At 39.0% G+C, this 21,106-nt stretch overlaps 1 protein-coding gene across 1 annotated transcript in view; it reads left to right on the forward strand.

The window, feature by feature from the left end:
• The window catches only part of HIBCH (3-hydroxyisobutyryl-CoA hydrolase), a 1,796,007-nt gene that overhangs the window by 588,690 nt on the left and 1,186,211 nt on the right, over positions 1-21,106 (forward strand). The window lies entirely within an intron of this gene.

Consider the following 21,106-nt stretch of genomic DNA (forward strand, 5'->3'; position numbering starts at 1 on the left):
TCATCTAATTGGTAGTATAACAAAACAGTCAAGGCTTATTAGAGTGACTTGGTACAGTAATCACTATAAATATGCAATGTACTCTACAGTTTAAATTATCTCGACACAAAACAGCCACAGTTGAAGGGTTTTAAAATATTTAATAATAAATAGTAAAAACATAAGACAACACTTCTTACTACACAGTACTAGTCAAGAGTTCAGAGATCACAGAGAAATACTTAAAATAATTCAGCAGTACAATTCTGACATCACAGAAAAACACTTAGTCTAATCGTTCTAGTTCCTAGCTATTTCTAAAAGAAAACAAAAGTCTAAGATAACTTACATATGAGCAAGACAGTGCTGTAAGTTAGAAGGTCAGGACAAAAATGCTTATTCCTCTCAGGTTCTCTCTGTTTAAATTGAAATTGCAGTTTTAATTCACATTATGTCATTCTTCACACTTTCCTGGGGTTCCCAGGCTACACATTACATCATTCTTCACACTTCCCTGGGTTCCCAGGCTAACAGAAACTGCATTTACATTCTTAACCTCTCCTGTTGTTATCTTGCAGCTGGTCAGGAAACAGCAATAAAAATACATTTGCATGTTTAAATCTAGCAATTTAACTCTTGGTTAAAACAATAGAAAGAATTCCGTCATCTAGACTCTTTGCCACCACTGTCTACATCAAAGGGTCACCACATGCTTTACTTTGGTCAGTAGAGAGCACTGTTTTTTCCATTTAAGACAACAAGCCTGTGTCTTACATTGATATTTACAAATGATAGAATTATCTATAAAGTTCTCTCTGGCTAGGCTGGCAGGCTTCACAACTTGAATGGGGGTCTAACCCACCATAACCTGGATCTGGAGCTACTCAATGGAGTTGTCCAGTCTAACTAAACAGGAGGTGAAATTATCTCTAATATAGATTGAAACACTGCCTCCTTTGGTTTTCACATGTTCATTTTGAGGTCTAAAGGTGTGGAAGGCATTGTAGCCTTGCAAAGCCTGGGTACTGTCTGAGGTCTTAAACCAACCAGGTTTCTGTGACTGCACAGACATCTGCATCTTTTAGTGATAGAAGTGCTTTTAGGGAGTGCAGTTTTTGGTTTAAACTCATAGCATTTAGCATCATGACCGTTATTTGGTTCTGATTGGTTAATTTCACATTGGTAAGGTTGTTTTTGAGACCTTTCTTAAACAAGGCACTATAGGGGAGGCAAGAGCCTTTGCCTTTGTTGACCATGGCTTCCCAGGCTGACAAGAACTGGATCTCCTTTGAATGACACTAAAAACTGAGCCAATTATTGAAATCAATCATTTTCTTTATACTAGGAACATACCTGCCTGGGGCACATACTCGGAGAGCTGAACCATATCTCTCTTCATCTATTCCAGTGAGGTACATCTCAGGTCATTCACACCAACATGAACTATGACAGAGTCATAACGGTACTTGTTGCTGAGAGACCCGAGTGTGTGTATGATCTGATGAATCCTGGCACCTGACAGACAGATGACTGTGACTTTCTCCTTGTCCAGCCTGGTGAGTGGGACATCCGTGTGTCTCACTACTGAGTCTCCAATGACAAGAAAATGTGTTTTTTGAGTGTTACAGCTTGGTGGGTGAGACTCTGGTGTTGCTGTGTGGCATGGATGCTGTGGGGCCTGTGTTAGTTAAGCAGTCTTGTGTTTTGGAGGTCTGTGGCGTTTTAGTAAGTTTTTCGAGAGAACCTCCGCATATGTGGATTTGTATTGATGCATACTTTGTCTGTGAGTAGTGGTACTATGAGCATATGTAGTGGTGGGTGAGTTGACTGCCTTCTCCGTATTACTGTTTTGAGTGAGAGAGAGAGCATGGATTCTAGATTCTCGGTGGAAATCATCTTTCAAGCTCTGTACTAGAGTGTATTGTTAGTAGAGGGTGTCTGTGTAGATGAGGCAATTGCTACACTGCCTTAAGAGACCCAAGTCAACAAGTTTGATAGGAGAAACAAGGGTAGTCCAACTGTCCATAATGCTAGGTTGAAGACTGTTGTCACTAGGGGTTACTATTCAGAATCAATCACAGAGGAGCTCAGAAGATGGATATTTCTACCTGGGTTTAGGGAAAATTTGTTGAATTTAGCGGTCCGGCTTTAGTGCACAACTGCACTGCAGTGCATAGTGCTGTGCAATGGGCAAACAAGCAGAAACCTGCTCAAATATCCGTATTTATGAGGACATGATAAAATTAAGTATTTAAGAGTGTGGATTAAAAGTGATTCTGGTGTGGCAGCTAATGATGTGTGGGAAGAAACTAAACAAAATATAATACAGAAACTGAGAAAATGGAAGCTTTGTTGTATGTATATGGATATGGACAGTAAGATACAAACAGTCAAAATGTTTTTAGTCCCTTTAGTCTTATACACAGGTCAGGCATATTTTTATCAACCAGAGGAGAAGTTGTGGATAGCAGTTAATAAAGAGCTTAAGGACTTTATCTGGGAGGGGAAGAATGCAAAAGTCAAGTGGAATAAAGCTGATTCTTCAAGTAGAACAAGGCAAATTAGGACTACCCACTTTGAAGATGCATTTCAGAGCTACACAGTTAAGGCTCCTATACATAGCACAAGCAGAAAAGTATGATCGGAGAGGGATGATGTTGAAACAGGGGGATAGCTCAAGAAACAAGGAGAGTCTGGGATTTTGGATGCAGGCCTTTAAGGTGAATAACAGTAATCATACAAAATATTATATCCATAAAGTAGCAGAAAGTATTTTAAGAATTAAGCAAACATGGGAATGGAGAAAGGAGATACTGCCAATAGGGATGTCTGCAATTAGGGGATATAGACAATAGGCAAGAGGGGGCTGGAATTTTTTTGGTGAAAACTGGCAAAGGGACCCCAAGGTATAGGGAGCAGAGAACTAGAGAGGGAAAGATGATAGAATGGGAAGACGCCAAGAATTTATGTGGACCACAGGTTAGAGATTGCTTTCCCTATCAAGGATTGATATCAGAGTATAGGCAGAGAGAAAGAAATAGGGGGGGGGGGTCCTAAATGAAAGACCAGCACTGGTAGAATTTTTAATAGAATCTAGAACAGAAGCTGCCATTAACAAAGGAATAATTAATAGAATATTGCATGATAACTATAAGAATCAATCAGAGGAGGTCACAAAGGATTGGGAAGAGAGATTGGATAAGCAATTCACAAAGAAACAATGGGAGGCTATATGTATGTCCCCCAAATATGCAACAAAAATCTAGAAGATTTCAGATTTTTGCTTGGAAATGTTAACGTAAATATTTTTATACCCCAAGTTGACTCCAGAGAATGTTTCTTCAGGTAGACAGCAAATGTTGAAGGTGTGACAGGGAAGAAAGAGGTACTTGAGAATATACTTTTTGGGACTGATGTGGGCTGGCAAACCTTAAGAATTCCCTGTGGGCTGCACTGTTGGAGATGCTGTGTGGGTAGATTGGTGTGATGAGGGAGATTAATTTTTCTAAGTTATGATACAGAATCGGAATTGCCTAGACATGGTAAGGCCTTGCTGTGTCTAATTATGGTGGCTGCTAAAAAGCAGTTACTAGAAAATGGAAATCTAAATTTAAACCAACTATATTAGAAGTGAATATACTAATAGAAATAAAACTGGAATTGAGATCTTTAAAAAAGGGTAGGAACAAACTACATAGGAAAAATGTGAATTGTGGGAACAATATGTACGGGGGAGGAATGCGGTTTAAAAGAAGGCAGGACTTAAATGAGCTATGTAATGTTTGACTGGAAATGATTGGGTAGATTGTAAGTGATGTATAATGTTTGCAACTGGGAGTGTGTCAATGGTTTGTGATGTAAAATGCTTGCAAATAGGATTGTGGTAGTCTAGTTTGTTTTTATTTATATAAAAGTATGATTGTTTATGTCATAAGTGATTGTTTAATAAAGATGTTTCTTGTTTAAAAAGGGGGCAGTATTAATTTATGTAATGTTGCTTAGGTTATATGTATATCAATATATATGAAAAGTTACGTTTGTTAATGTTAATTTGTTAATACAGTTTGATTACTTTTGTTTAAATGTAAATGTGACTGTAACAAGTGATAATTCAATAAAGGTGTTTAAAAAAAGAAAGTGTTTCAAAAAAAAAAAAGAAGTGGCTGTGTTAGAAGTGTGTTGTGTATGCAGAGCTTTCCAGGTCTCCTGAGCAAGTTGCACTTCACTTGAATTAAAATACTTACAAAAGAAAGATTGTGCAGATTGCTGGGTTTGGATGAATTTGTGTAGTGTGTTGCAACCTTGCTTGCAGGCTTGTCATTATTTTCCCTTAATTCACTTGTTCCTTATGATAACTAAGCACTGGCTGATGACCAGAAGATTAACTAGTTAACGTGCAGTTCTTGTGTACTAAATATGGCATACATGCTGTGCAGTAGCAGCCGTCTTTTCATGTTTGATTTGTACTTCTTGTGCATTGGCCTTTCAACTCCTTACCTGAAGCCTGCAAATTGTAGGGTTACTGCCATTATTGTATTTATGCATGCAGCAAAAATGAGCTATTAAACTGCATTGCACAAAAATGTGTGTTGGATAGTAGTTAGAAAGAAAATTAATTTTCACAATCAGTTAAGAAGAGAATTAAGGTAGACTTTAACACAAAGTAGATATGCTCACATTACGTTATACACAATATATTTATGTAACTAAGATAAAAGTGATTTCATATGCAAATTTACTATGAACTGATCTTCATAAAGTCTCAAGATTTCCATTCTTAACTGATGTTCTCCATTAGAAATATGAGAAGGCATTTTGCAAGTATAATAAACCATTTTTATAGTTTAGGTTGTGATATTTCAGTGCACTTCTCAAGGGTTTTGCATTCTGCAGCTGGTCCCCCGCATTAGCACATTCACATGGGTGAAGTAAAAGCACTTTGATGCTCATTATGTCATGGTACATTACTTGAAGATCTCAGACAATGCACAGGTCATGTCTAAGAGATTGATCTGTAAGACAACATCATTGTATCTGCAGTTAAGGCAACTCATGACATGTATTTTTGCAATTTAGACATCTGTGATAGCAGTGCCATAGTTTATCAGGATTTACCAGTTTTAGTAAAAGTTAATTTTCATTGTTTACAGCTTGGCAGCAGTGTGTAGGAGATTAAATAATCATATAATAACCCACAACATTTGATCGTAGTATGTAACACTGTCTACCTTATAAAGAAAAAAAGCATGTATCTCTTTAACTGTCTCAACTTTTTAATTTAGTGTGATAATATCGTCCATTCAGCCATGGTATTTATATGGTAAAGTCATCATTTGTTACATGCCACTGCCTTGGCAGCTTATTGCCAACATAAGAGAAGAATTTGTTTTTGTACTCTGACCATGATCAGCCAGTTACATAAAGCAGTGGTATGCCTCGGTCCAGTGTGGTGTAACCACTAATGTTTCTTCTTACTTTATTAAATAATCTGCAATGTTCTGAGATCAAACAAGAGTCCAGACGATAAAGTAAATGCTGCAGCTTGATCCTCTAATGGAGATGGTAGAGGGAGTCACTTCACATGTGATAAAAAAGGAGAAGGTGACTAGAAGAAAGCAGTATCAAATCCCATACAGTGAATATTTATTCTGTAGCTCATAAAAGTCATTCTGTCTGGATTTCATAAGGTGTGGATGATGTGCTTAGCAGGGCTTCATGGACAGGCTTGAGGTGGCACTGTCAAGGGTGCATTGCTGCTTATACAAATGCTTTGCAGATTGCTAAGCAGATGCAGAACTACTGCTATCACTGCTGGTCATTCTCATATCTGAGTCACAGATACAGTTTTATGTGTGGTGGTGCTGCGGTAGCGTTGTCGCCTCACAGTTAGACGTTGCCCATTCGATTCTCAGAGCGTTTTCTGTGTGGCAACATGCGTGAATGGGCATTCCTTCGTTGAAGGTTGTGCATTAGGCCTGGCAAGCCAGCACGTAAAAATCTACTGCTAGTCATTAGTGGACCGGAGTTCCTCTGTGGCGACCCCTAACCGGGAAAAAGCCGAAAGACACAAACAATCATAGTCACTTCTTTAGATTAAAATCCATTGAAGCATTGGCCACAGGTGGTAACTAAATATCAAACTGTTAGAAATGTTAAGCAAGGAGGATTATCTTTCATCCTGTAACTGCGTTCTGATCCCCAGATTATGTTTTCTAGCAAGATAACAGATGTTGAGTATGGTAATAATTTATAGAATATTAAAATTAAGGAGCTTTTGTTATTATTTGTTGGCATGCTTGTTTCATTTGAAATTCAAGCATGCATTCTCTTCTGAGGTTTTTTTTTCATATCATGAAGAAAAGAACTTCAGTAAGGTTGTATAACATATATTAATATACATTTTTAACTTCCATCATGATATTACAGACCAAAACAAAACTCTCATCGTGTTCCATGTTGGGATCCCACTGTTGTACAGTTTTTTGTTTCTATAGATAGCTGGTTATTAGTAGCTGATCATATGAAACACTACAGATATCATAACATTTTATAACTAGATTAAGCTGTAGTATCTTAAATGAGTGAAAAAAATAAGTTTGGCTTGTTGACATACAGATAGTGATTTCAGTATTTATCAGTACATTGCTGAATGCACAGTGTTGTAGATTTAGAGGAACGTGTTCTATGACATTTAAATGTTTGGTTGTAGCTGAACTACATTTTCATTCATAAGCTGACCAAGCTGATAACTGAGAACTGTTCCCCTTCTAACTCTTCTATTGACATCAGAACACAGGAAGCTTGCATGTAACTCATTCTGCTTGTTAATTCCTTGCAGGGGGAGAATGCTTGGTAGCAGGCACCTGAGGTCTGTCACAAGGGTGTAGCCAGGCGTACTCTTTGTACTGTACAGAGTACATTTTTTCTAAGCACCAGTAGTACATTGGGGCCTTATCAGGGCATATTATGACTATAACAATCTAAATGAATACCTCTGTAAACATGTGTGCACCTTACTTACACAGATAATTGTGATTTTAAAAATAGTGCTTCTAACAGTTTTTGACTGAACAGTTACAAATGTCACACACATTAAGTGCTGGGAGAGGGCAACAGCTTGAGTGATGTACCCATTTTTAAATGCTATGTGGGTTGGGGGGGGGGTACCAGTAAGATATTTAGCAGTACAAAATTTAATTCACTGACTACACCCTTGGTCTGAAATAGTGCAGTATTGCATTTTTTTGTCATTCCCTCCCCTTAACCCTGTCCCTCAGCAGAAGTGTGCATTCTCATATGCAGTACACTCTAGAGAGCCGTTGTGCCTTTTTTGAGTCACATGCTCTCTCCCATTTTGCCCATGTAGTGGATTTTGGGTTTCTTTTGAGGCTTGTGGGGAGAGCTACTTCTGCTTCTTCTGGGTGCTGATTCATGTCAGAGAGCTTTGATTGTTTCATTATCCAAAATGAATCTTCGCTGTTCTGGTTATACTTGTTAATTAGGCAGAGGTAGTTGTTGTGACTTTCGCCTTTTCCCGGTTAGGGGTCGCCACAGCGGAACTCCAGTCCACTAATGATTGGCAGTTGATTTTTACGTACCGAGTTGCCAGCCCTGACGCACAACCTTCAATGAAGGTACACCCATTCACGCATGTCTCCACGCAGAAGACGTTCTGAGTCGAACTGGACAGTGTCTTACTGTGAGGCGACAACGCTACCGCAGCACCACCACCGCGGAATTAGACAGAGGTGGTACAATTGTGTAAAATCTTGCCATAACAGTAGATGTCCTTCTCTTCACTGTTGCAGTATTCTTCACTAAAGAGATGCCCTGCCTTGGGTAGCCCAATATCTGGAAGTGTACCAAAGCTTTGGATTTTATAGATGTACTTCGCGCGTATGCTTCTCGCTGAAGGCTTAGGGCATAAAGGTGACGTACATACTTCAGAACTGAATAGCCCCAGGAGGACCAACAGTCCTAGGAAGTAGGAGGAGCTTCTGCATCCAGAAGGAGAAAAACGAAAAGAATTGCAGGCCAGGAAGACAGAAGGAAAATGGCAGAGCAGAAGGGGGAGGAGGGAGGGACTGGATACTGTAACAGTGAAGAGAAGGACACCTACTGTTATGGTAAGATTTTGCACAACTTTACTTTGTCCGTCCATATCACTGTTGCAGTATTCTTCACTAAAGTGAGAGTGCAAAAGCTGAGAAGGAAGGCCCAGAAGAGCGCTCAAGAAATCCAGCAGGACAGCTGTGTCAAATTTACCTCTGACTATGGAAACAACATCCAGTTTGTAATGCTTAGTAAAGGTATTGACAGAAGTCCAAGTAGCAAATTCAAGGATGGAATTGGTTTCAAATACTTTGAAAAAAGCACCAGAAGAAGCCACAGCCCTCGGAGAATAAGCTTTTACAGAGGCAGAAAGGCTTATCCCATAAACTGAGTAACAAAAGGAAATGGCCTTAGAGATCTTTGAAGAAATTGTTTTCTTAGAAACGGCCAAACCTAGAGATCTGGGATGAAGGGAAACAAAAAGTTACTTAGACTTGCGAATGGCCTAGTCTTATCCAAATAATATGTGAGCTGTCTATGCAAATCCAACATGTGAAGAACCTTCTAACTAGCAGACTGCAGAGAAAGAAAAAAAGAGATGGGCAAATTAACTGACTGATTGACACAATTCAGTAATCACCTTGGGCGTAAAAGAAGGATTAGTATGAACAGACACCCTGTCCCTATGAAAAACTATGAAAGGAGGAACAGCCATGGGAGCCTGGAGTTCAGACATTCTCCTAGCTGAAGTAAGGGCCAAAAGAACAGTCTTCCATGTATAATGCTGCTAGAAAGCTGAAGCTGCAGGCTCAAAAGGAGCCTGAGGCAATTTTTAAGAACAAAATGAAGGTCCCAGGAAGGTGGAATAGGCTTCCTGGGAGGTCTGATAGGAAGGCTGCCTTTAAGAAATTGATTGACCTCAAATCTAGAGGCCAGAGGAGGAGTTAATGGCAGACAAGGAGAAATAGCTGAAAGGTGAGCTTTAACAGAAGACTGTGCTAAACCAGCATGGAACAATTCAGGCAAATAAGAGAGAACAAGAGGGACCTCAACAGAAAGTGGGTCCTGGTTACGAGCAAGGCACCAAATAGAAAATCTCTTCCATTTGCACATATGGGATTTCATGGTAGTGGGTTTCCTGGTCTCCTGCAAAACCCTACGCACATCCACAAAACATGGTGCCTAAAAGGGATTAAAACCCTATCACCCACAATGTCAGTTGAAGAATGGACAAGTGAGAATGGATGAGAGACACCTTGTCTTGTGTGAGTAGGTCCACCATGTGAGATAACTTGTGGTGTTTGCACTTGGCTAGGTGCAGAAGAATAGGGACCCAATGCTGTCTGAGCCAGAAGGGAGTCACCAACAAGATTTTGGGGGAATCAGAATTTTGAAAATCAGAGGAAGGGGAGAGAAATCCTAGAGAAAATCCCCTTCCTAGAAAATGATAGGGTGTCCACCTTCTAAGACAGAAGACTTGGGACTGTGCTGCAAAAAACAGTAAGTTGTCTGTTCGAAGGGGTGGGCAAGAAGATCTTCCTGAGGAGTACCCCCAATGGACAGTGTTCAGAAACAATTCTTTGTGTAGCATCCATTCATGAGCCTATGTTTTGGACCTGCTCATAGTCTGCCACTATGTTCTGCTCTGAAGGAATGTACACAGCCTGATGAGTCACCTGATACTGGACAGCTAGATCCTAAGCTTGAAGAGCTAGCCAGTAAAAAAAAAAAAAGGTAGGACCATGTCCCATCTTGCCTGTTGATGCACCACATCACTGTGGTATTGTCTGTAAAGATTTTCAGAGGCCCTGGAAGAAAAAGGGAATGAAAGGTCTGGAGGGAAAAAAAACTAGAGCTCTCATCTCCTTGATACTGATGTGATCTGACCTTTGATGAGGGGAACAGAGACCCTGGACCTCAAGGGGATCAAAATAGGATCCCCACTTCATGTCAGAGGCATCTGAAAAAAGTTCCTGACAGGGAACTGAGGGCTGAAAAGGAAGTCTCAGGTTGAGAGACAGCTGATGAATCCACCACTGAAGCTTGAGCTTTTGAGGCATGGAAGAAGAGAGACTAGAAAACCTAGAGGGTGAGCGTTTTGGAGCCAAACTGACTGTATGAACCACTGTAGTTTTGTCATATGAAGCCTGGTAAAAGGCAGCATAGGAATGGCGGAAGCCATGAATCATAGTACCGTTAGAAACTTCCTGGCTCTTATTGAAACCCAAGGAAGAAGGGATTGAAAAAGGTAAATAGAGGAAAAGCCTTGGGAGGAGGTAGGGAAGCCAGCATAGGGATGGTATGGAGGCTGCAACCACGAAACACATGGTTTTGAGAAGGAAAGAGGACTGATTTCTGGAAGTCTGTTGTAAACCCCTGGCTTTGTAAGAGACAAATAGTGTAGTAGAGGTGTGGAAGCTAGGTCTCTGAGGAGGAAGCCTGAATGAGTAGATCGTCCAGATAAGGAAAGATCTGAATAACCCTCATCCTGCAAAAAACAATCATAGGAGTGAGGCATTTGGTGAAAACTCTTGTGGAAATAGAAAGGCCAAAAGGCAAAGCAGAGAGCTGAAAATGCAAGGAAGAAATAGAGAAATAAAAAATTTCCTGAAAAGGGGATGAATTGGGATATGAAGGTGCGCATCCCTGAGATCCAGAGATACCAGGAAAGCCTTTGGCAGAAGAAGTGAAAATAGAGTCCAAAGGGACAACATTAGAAAGGAAGGGATCTTCAGGAAGGTGTGGAGCTGTGAGAGGTCCCGAATGTGTCTCCAGGTGCCTTCCTTCCTGGGAACTAGAAACATTCTGGAATAAAACTCCCTCCCCTCCTGGCAAGATGGCACATAGTTCTGGGAAGAAAGAAAGCTGTTCTTGAGACTGAGGGATGCCCAGAAAAGGAGGTAGGGATTTCCACACCATTAAGCATCCCTGATGGATAGTAGACAGAACCCAAGAGTCTTGAGTGATCCTTAACCAGTTGGGAAGGGACAGGGAAAGATGAAGAGACAAAGGAACCTGGCTCAGAAAAGGCGCAAGCAAACAGTCAGACAGAACCTAGTTAGTCTTGAAAAGGAAGTTTTTGAGAAGTGGAAGTCTGAGTAGACTTAGCTGAAAGAACTGCCTAGGATCCTTCTTATCTTTGGGAGGAGGATGAGGTTGTCTGTGAACAAAAGCAGATTTTGATGGATAATTCCTCTGGAACTTAGAAAGAGGAGAAACAGAGATATATGCTTCAGTTCCTGTAAGGCCTTACCCTTATCCTGCAGAGACTTAAAAATCTCATCAGCCACAGAACCAGACAGGTTCTTGTTATCAAGAAGAGCATCCAACAGTTTAAACTTCATATCATCAGGCAAAGGCTGGAGATGAAGCCAAGAGTAACAGAACCAAAAACAGCAGCCCTACAGGAGGCATCAGCTACATCATAGCTATATTTAATGGATTTGCGGACTACTTGAGAATTAGAGCCCATGAAAAAGAGACGAGACCTTCCCTTCAGAATCAGGAAGTCTGAGATAGCCTACGAAGCCTGAATAGGAAGGGCTAAAACATACCTGGTCGTATGAGTCTAGTAGTTAATAGCTCAAAAGGATAAAGTAGCAGCAGTATATACCTTCTTGCCCAGCCGTTCCATAGCTCTACTGTCCTTGTCTGAATGTAGTAGTTTAGTAGAAGGCAAAAGCTTAGAGGGTTTGTCAGAAGGGAAGGGTCAGCATGAAAACATTTGTAGAGAAACTTACACTCTTCAGGGAGTTTATAAAATCTGTGAGACTTCTTAGCGCTGGAGGTTGAGAATCTGGGACCACAGAAGTTGCTGAAAAGGAATCCAAAAGGGCAGCCAAGACAGGAGGGACAGCAGAAGGCTTAGGGGACTCCATCTGGAGGAGCACATAATATTTGTTTTGAATATCAGAAACATGAGAACAATCCAATTTAAAAAAATTCTATCATATGAGAAATAGTGTCCCCAAAGGAGAGTTCTTCAGAGGGCGAGTCTGGGCTAACAGAGTCTTTCTCCTCAAAGCCATAATCCAATGGAGAAGGGATCTGGGAGGAATATGCCAAAGACTTCCCCAGAATCCAAGTCCTCATGAGAGACGTCCTGCTGCCTGGTTCTCTTGAGCTGGGTAAAGAACCGGGGGGGGGGGCAGGTACAGAAACTCCTTTCAGAGGCTTCAGGTCCATTAATGTAGTAAATAACCCTGTACAATCCTATCATTCCAGTTGGGAATATTTAGGAGAAGGGGAAATATGCTTGTTTTTTGTTTTTTCTCTTGAAAGACGTCTGCCACAAACGCCCTAGGAGATTCCGACCCTTGCCTACATTCAACTAACATGGTAGGAATCTCCTCCTGAACAAGTATCTGTGGGATCTCCCTCAGATCCACTGAAATGATCAGCCCAGGTTCCCCTCAACATCCAAAACAGACGTCTGCAGAGCTGTCGAGGACATGCTAGAAATTCATGCAGGCCTCCAATATGGTCCCAGCAGAGGAATCCATCAGAACAACCAGGTGATCCTCTGGGTTTTCACCAGCCTCAGGAGAGACGTCTGGGGGAGGAGGGATAGCAGCCAAATGATACCCGACTCTTTTGGCCTTTTTTGTTTCAGATGACTGACCTTTGTGATGGGAAGATTTACCATAGCACCTTGCACCAAAAATTTAAGATGTTGGTTCTACAGGTAAATGGACAAGGAGGAGAGATGAAAATGCTTGGTAGATAGAACACTTTGTATGGTTGTGAGAAGCACCCAAACAGAATAGACACTACTTGTGACTATCCTTATGGGGAATCTGTCTCCCACACTGACATTCTTTCTGGATGACATGTAAACCCACAACACTGAAAAATAAAGAAAAATTAAGAAACCCCAACAGGGCACTTATCTGAGACACAGTTCTGTAATTAGCACTGAAGGAGCATTCAGACCAACAGTCAGTGATGGCATTTGTACGGGTAACAAAGCATTTCTGAAGTATGTATGCCCGTTCATCACCTTTATGCCCTACGCCTTGAGCAAGGAGCATACATATGATGTACAACGTCAATAAAATCCTAAGACTTTGGTATACTGGCCGGATGTTGAGCTACCCAAGGCAGGGAATACTTTTAGTGAAGAATAATGCAACAGTGATAAGGAAGGACATCTTGTTTTACTTCCCCATGGATTGCTCTGAATGATGGATTTTAGTTTGGGCACTTTCTGTCTGATTTTGGACTAGGCAGGTTTTTATTGAATGAGTTGTTTTTTTCTTTTTTTCTGAGTGGCGTTCGTAAGTGTATGCTGTGTTGCTACATAGTTACATATTTATGCAGCTATGTTGCTAAACTGTTACAGCTTGGTGTGCTTTGTTCTCTGACTACAGCTTTTGAAATCCAGAATGTTTTTTTTTCTTTGCCTGACTTTCTTTGAAAATTTAGTTTGTAATTTTACTCAGTTTTTATCTCAGCCTAAAAGCAGTTGAAATAGCTTGCATTGCTTCAATATTTTGTAAAGATCTTGAGTATAAGTTCTGTAATAAAGGTGAAGTCGCTGCAGAGTTCGGGATTGTGTCTTTTGTGTTTTGTTTTCTTTAATTCTGTATTGTAAAGCAGGCAGATATGATCAGCAGTTGTAAAATTTATCCATTCATTCTTTGATACCTCTTTTATCCAGTTTGGGTTTTGGGGAAGCTGACATTTATGCACACAGTCATTTGGTGCAAGGCTGAGAAATTATTCCTGGATGAGATGCTAGTCCATCACAGTATGCACACAGACTGACATTGCATGCACACTTGTAGGTAGTTTGAAGGATAACCAGTTCACCAGCAGCATGTTTTTTAGAAATGTGTGTGTGTGTGTGTGTGGGGGGGGGGGGTGGAGGTTGTTGGAGGATCCAGAATACCTGGTAAAAACCCATACAAGCATAGGAAAGATGTACCAGAAACTGTGAGATGGCAGTTTTGCTTCCAAATTTGCAGACCTGTAGAGTGAAATAAAAAAAAAAAGGAAGATAATTTGACTTGCTGCTTCCATCACTTTTGTACTGAATGCTAACAGTTCAATTGGCTAATTTACAAAATTAAAGTCTCTAAAAACACAGGAAGAATGCTTTCCAAGTGCTTTGAAAAGTAGTAGTTGTGTATGTTGAGTCAGCATGTAAAATTGTACTATGACTAGTATTTCAACAAACTGGGCACTCACTGTTTTAATTTGTTGTGTCACAAAATTATAAATAGCACATCCCTTAATTATTTTATCCTACCAAAAATTTACAAATTGCAACTTTTTCATACATGTCACTCGTATATTTTCTAGCAGTCTTATCATCCAGAATTAGACATCTTTGCATTTTAGTACAAAATAAAAATACAGTGAATGCCAGGAAAAGGCAGATAGGATGCATTCCTCACACTATAGTTTGTGAAGATTTAGTTAACTTATTTCCTTTTTCTTGACATTCTATGAATGTAATTTAAACTCCTGCATAGGAAAGCACATGCAATTCTGAAAAACACTACTTTTTCTCATGCAGCTATGATCCTTTTTTATTACAGAAGCTGTCTTATTCGGGAAGATTTATTAACTTGTCAGGCAGGTAAAAGCAACTTGAATAAAACTGGTCAGAAATTTATTTATTTTATATAGCATTTGGTAACAAGGGTAGAGCGCTGATCCATATTGACCTTTTTCAAATCCAACCCAGGAGTACTGTCTGGTTAAGTGGATCCTGTACCTCATGGAGCCATCATGGAAATGTTGTTCTGGTGTGGAAAACACAGTTTTTGCTCCATTAGATACCACAACACTATCATTTGAACTGTTTATTGCCACTTTCTAATAGAGTAAAAGTGTTCATCAGTAAAGATTCAGTTTGAATTTCCCATTCTGGAGTAGCATAAGGAAGTGTTTAATGTGGAAGCAGCATTTTGCAAGTGGCCTTAATTTTAAACATTAAAAATGTATTCAGTGGCTACTTGCGAAGTAAATAAAAGCTTATTTATTTTAGAAGTGGCTGCCATCATAATTGTACCCATACTGCTGAATTTTATTTTTAGTTATTACATCAGTTAAGGGCACCTCATAACTGTGAAGTTTTTCTTGGGGGGGGGGGGGGGAGTGCGTCACCAACTTAAAGTAAATGAATGATTTATCAATATTTGTGTACATTTCTAACATTACAAACAGTGATTGCTTTATGAAAAAAATTGCAATTACATTTCACGGATATACAATAGTTCAAAATATCACGACTAGAAGATCAGTTAATTATGAAAAGTAGTTAAACAGCTTCAAACAAAAGCTCTAAATCAGTTTCTCTGTTAATAGTACGAACAGGTCTGTTTTTAAATTTGAAACCAGTGAGGAGCAGTATACTATTTAAACCAGGACATTTTGCCAACATTTCAATTTATCATTTTTTTCCCTTTAAACTAAATTCTCTGTGTATGAACTAACAAAATGTGTTAACGGTCATTATATTCTGAAATTAAAAAATATAATCTGTAGATGTTTCTTTTACATACTTAGCCAAAACATTGGACTTATTGCCTTATTTCTTGTATGTTCCTTAATATATTATTTAAAATGTCTTAATGTCTTTTATACATACAGAAAAAAAAACTTGCACAACACTATGGCAAGGGGTCTACTTCTAAATTGTAAAGTGTCAAAACTTCGAATTTCTTATGACAGAGACCATAAGATCGAAGTTTTTGAAACTTTGAAATTTAAATAAAAAATAAATACATAAAAACAAGAAAAACTTTTTTTTATGTTTTTGCAGGAGGAGCAAGCCCTCCTGCATCCCCCCACACCCCATGCTAATTAAATATAGCAACTCTGAAATCGTACTACAATAAGGAAAATGGTAAATATACCATTCCGCTCTGTACGGCAATCTCCGTTTAAACAGTTCGAAGTTTCAAAACGTTGATCTTATGATCTCAGCCATAAGAAATTTGAAGTTTTGAAACTTCAAAATTTAGAAATAGACCTATGGCAAGGTGTACAGTAATATTGCATATACAAAAGCAAATCACAGAATTTGAAAAGTCTGTAAGTGAGAAAAGATTTAAAGCCGCTGTTCTGTTTCAGAAATCTTCAATTTCTTTAGCTAACACTAGGGTTACCACCTGTCCCACTTTGCGAGGGAGAGTCCCTCTTTGGGCAGTTGTGTCCTGCGAACAAAACTTAAAATGACAAATGTCCTGAGATTTTAGGACAAAAAATGTCCTAAGTTTTATTCAGTAGTTGCAAAAAACAGTTATTTTTATCTGAAACACCTACATGTATGAAATCGCATAAGCAACTCAAATACTACAAGAATAAGCTTTTATTTCAGCAAAAAAGTAATGTTCTGTCCTTTACACACTGGCCATGGGTACGTTTTGTCTTGCAAAAATCTCACATTTCTACAACAATTGTCCCACTTTGGGCATTTGAAAAGGTGGCAGCCCTAACTAGCACTGTAACCCTGCATAGAATGTGACAGAATATTTCCTGTGTTTTTGTTCTTTTAAGTACCATTATGTGGATCATTACCAACAAATCTTGTCTTAGCATCAGTGACTAAAATGAGCCAATAATTCTACAAAATATGTATTTTGCAGTGATAAGCTGTTTTGTAATAAACAAACATTATTGCTGAAAAGTTCTGCTTCTCCTAAAATGTGAGCCCACTCTGTTAAATCTCTTGTACTGTATCTTCAAATGCTTTGTGTATAATCTCCAAAGAGTAACAATTGTTAATACAGTTAGTCACAGCATTTCTGTAGTGTGCATAAAACAACTTCTCATCACAAACAACTAGCAACAGGTCTAACAATTTGTCCACAAGGAGCAGCTCTTTTTAAATATGTAAAGTGCCAGAGCCTCTAATGTCTTTTTTTTTTTGTATAATTTCAGTTCAAGCCCATACCTCCTTATGGCGACCACACTTTTTTTGAGTCTGGCTTCTTTAACTGAGTGAGTTACAAATTAATAATATGCAGTATTAGAAAGGGCAAGGGGGTATTAACAGAATGATGCAAAAATCATTAGTCTAGAATGTCCTCCAGTGGAGAAATTAATCTTTTTTTTTTTTTTTACCACTTATTCATATTTTCACATTTATGTTCATATTTTCATAACCGAGAGACCTATATTTTATTTTATTGAGGGTTCATTTGTATTCAGAAATGAGCTCAGTCAGCATGCCCATTATAAGTCAGTCATATACCAATAGAATTATGTCCAGCCAGTGAAATACCATTGAGTATGCTGAGGGACAAAGCAAAAAATCAAGTACGTTCTCAAAAGTAAAGGAACAGAAATGTAACTGATTTTCCTTCTGTTTCTGCACTGTCCTAGTAAAATCTGAAAAGAAAAAAAAAACGGCAACTGAGATTCCATTTTCTCCATTGCTTCTCCTGCACTGCACTGGTGTACTGTGCAAGCATGGGGATGCAAGTCCCATACCTATGGTCAGTACATTAGTAAAGAAGGAAAACCGTGGAAGAACAGTTAAGTGCCCTTATACAAAGGCATTATTTAAGAAAGGTAAACAATTTATTTCGTAAATAATGTCATTTTATAATAGCAATAATCCACTCCTGGGTGTGGGAATGTCAGGATTTACCCACAGATGGCTTTGTTTAATCACTCGGGCCTCACCCTCATGATCAAACCACGACAACAGTGGGTAAATCCTGATACACCCACTCCCCGTCATGGATTATTTCTTAAGAACACCATTGTGTGAGATAGGACAGTTCACTGAAAATTTAGTTATGTATTTATTTATTTATTTGACATTTGTTAACCGGGTTGGTCCAACTGAGCCAGAAGCCAATTTTCAGTGGAGACCCGAGGAGAAAAGCTCCAGTGCAAATACAATACAGTACATATAATTAGAAAATGTGCATACAGGTAGGTTGTAAAAGAAAATCTGTACATGGTAAACATAATTCAGTAGTATGAAAATATAATACAAGTTGAATTAGAAAATGAACATTAAGGCAGATGCAATGATATACACAAAATATGAGCTACTGTGCTACTAATTTCTCATGACGTGGAAGAAAGATATAATATAAATATAAAGTTTTTCATAGATTATAGAAGAGGAAGAAAAGCAAGGGATGAAGTAAAGGTTGCTATATCATTTAATAAAAGTACTAGATATTCTAAGTGGGTAGATAGGTGAATAGAGTTAAAGTTGTAGTAGGGACAGAGAAATGTGAAGATGGGGGGGGGGTCTGTGTAGGGTCAAGGCAGGGACAGATCTGAGAGTCTGAAAGGGCGATTTTTAGTTCTTTTTTTGAATTGATTTGTGTGTAATGTTTCTTAGATTAGAATGGAGTCTGTTCTAGGCTAGAGATACAGAGTGTTTGTATGAAAGTTTACCTACCTACTTTTTTTAGGTTTGTTTATATCTAGGAGATGTTGTTCAGAGCTTCAAAGTTTGCAATTTGGGGTGTAGTAATTTACTAGAGAGGAGAGGCAGGGAGATGATTTAAGTATGGAGTGTGCTATGTTTAGTTGTGAGAGTAAGAGCTGGTTGGAAAATTCTAGCCAGTGTAGTTTATTAAATGGGAGTCATAGTTGTCAGTCATCCCAAATTAACCGGAAGCACCCGTTTTTAAGCTTAAATAAGCTTGCTTTCCCAAGTGCCCGATTTGGGTGCAAGTACATCAGAAATCTACAGTAAAGCACTCTCTATTCTGGCTGTAGACGTCTCAGCCAATTAGAGCATTGCTTTACGGAACCTGTTTTGTATGTAGCTAGCTTGCTTCATTTCCTGTGTTGTGCAGAAGCGACAGTGGGTGGACCTGGTATGGATGAAGTGCAGAGTTAGATCTGCTGAGTCCACATATCAAGGCAGCATTGGCATGGCAAAAGGTAGCAGTCGCATTGGACTTTGGAGCTTCATTGGAGAGAAGATCAGCATTGGACTTGGATGCGCAGTCGAATTGAGAGAAATTATCATCTTCGATTGAGGGAGAGACGGACAACCGTACACCTGGACTTTGTCATGGCCATGGATCCGATCTTGAGAGGGAATTTATAGCTCAAGCAGCAGCCTTCATGGTTTGTGCATGGTGTGGAATTGTTCCCAGGAGGTTTGAAGTTTTTAGTGGTCTATGAGTGCGATTGAGGATTTTATTTTATTTTCTCTACTTTATTTTACAGGTAAGTAAGCTGCTTTGCTCTATGAAATGCAGGTTTATGTGCAGGGCATGGATGTACTGTAGACTGGGGGGAGGGGTTAAGTAATGTTTATTTAAGAAGGGCGATGAAACGCCCTGCAGAGTGGTGGCTGCGCTGCATCTTTCTAATTCAAATGCCAGGCACAGTTACAGCTCTCTAGCACACTTGTGGGGGAATGGATTAATAATTTGCTCAGAGTAGGGGATCAGAAATCCTGTTTTCAGTCTGTTTTTGACTGATCTCTGTGTAATTTGACAAAAGTGATTATGGCTTCTAGATAATCTGCCTGACATCAAGTATACTATCCTGTGTATTACGTTTCTGGTTTACCTTCTTCCTAGTGGGTATTATATGTAAAGTAACATTGGGATTAACTCATTTGATCATTTTCCAATGGTATGTGCTGTTCTTCGGAAGTCTGTCTCAGTACCATTTCTGTTTAGTGCCTATATGCTCTATGTGTGTGATTTAATGACAAAGCATAGGATGTGTTTGTTAAAAAGCAAAGGTAAGCTTGTTTCCAAAACTGTGCTGATGGTACTCAGCTCTGCCTCTTATTTGATCCTTTATTGAGTGAGGCTTTGGGGGTGGCATAGTGACACAAAAATGCCTGATAAGTCCACAGTTTCTAAATGACGCAGGTTTAACTAGTGACCCAGTCAAAGCTGTCAATCTCTTAGCACAAAAAATCTGGTCAAAGCCAAAAATAATGGGGGGGGGGCAAATCCCCAAAAATAGGGACAACTTTTAAATGTTACTCTTATAAAATTATAAAGTTGCTAGAATAAAAGGTCTTATGTTACCATGCATTTTCTGAAGGATATGACATATGAAACTCAAATGGTTGTCATTATTTAGTGAATTCAGTTCTCACTGATTTGCCACAAAAATCCAGAAAACCACAACTTTTAGGAGGAACAGACCAAAAATATGAGGTAAACATTTGGACATTCTACGAAAATCTAGACAGTTGTGAAGTATGGACTCAGTTGCTGGTGTAACTGACACAGGAATAAAAGTTCTGAGTTGATTGAGTGACATGATTTCTGGTAATAAGAACAATGCAACTGAAATTCACTAAGAAACATAACATACACGTACGACTGGGTTGTTTCTTAGTGAATTTCAGTTGCATTGCTCTTATTGCCATTTTCGCAGTAGGAATAACAGAACTCAGTTACTTGAGCACTTGGCTTGTCTATAGAAATTGCACTCTGTAATCAAAATAAGGGCAACCATATGTATTTTGGAATATCCATTTACGGTGCTTTTCTATTAATGGAGCAGCAGTCTTCACCAAACATAAATGTTGCCGCGAAGTCAGATGATAAAAGCTCATCTTGATATAGTCAAGCCACCCTATAAAATGTTTACTAACAGTGATTTGCAACCATTGCAATATGAAATAATTAATCTTGATCAGTAATACATTATCACAGTTTAGTAACAGAAAACAATTCCAAACGTACCTCAATAAATAAAGCTTCATCAGGCCTAAAGCCCTGTCCCTTACATTTCAAAACTAAATGCTCAAAAACTGTTCTGAAATATCTTTAAAAACTACCTAAAACTTCGTAGTGGCAGAACCATTTATAGCTAAACCACTTGCATGTGTGTCATTCTTAGCAACACTTCCTCCAGAATTTCAATGTGCTGTCGTAAGTTGTTATCCCTACCCCCCCAAAAAAAATGCAGCTGTCCTGTTACAACTCATTTGTAATCTCAGCCCCTTAAGAAAAATAGTTGAAAAAAACATGATGTACTCACAATTACTAAAAAATGTCAGGCACTGGTGGCAAATACAGCAGCAGAATTTGGCGATGACTGCTAACCCATTAACGGAAAAGTACCCTATTTACTTTTACTTTATGGAGCAAATATGATATTCTATGTTAAGTGA

The sequence above is a fragment of the Protopterus annectens genome, chromosome 6.part0 (genome assembly GCF_019279795.1).
Source record: "Protopterus annectens isolate FY-2018-M chromosome 6.part0, PAN1.0, whole genome shotgun sequence".
Taxonomy (NCBI): Eukaryota; Metazoa; Chordata; order Ceratodontiformes; family Protopteridae; genus Protopterus; species Protopterus annectens.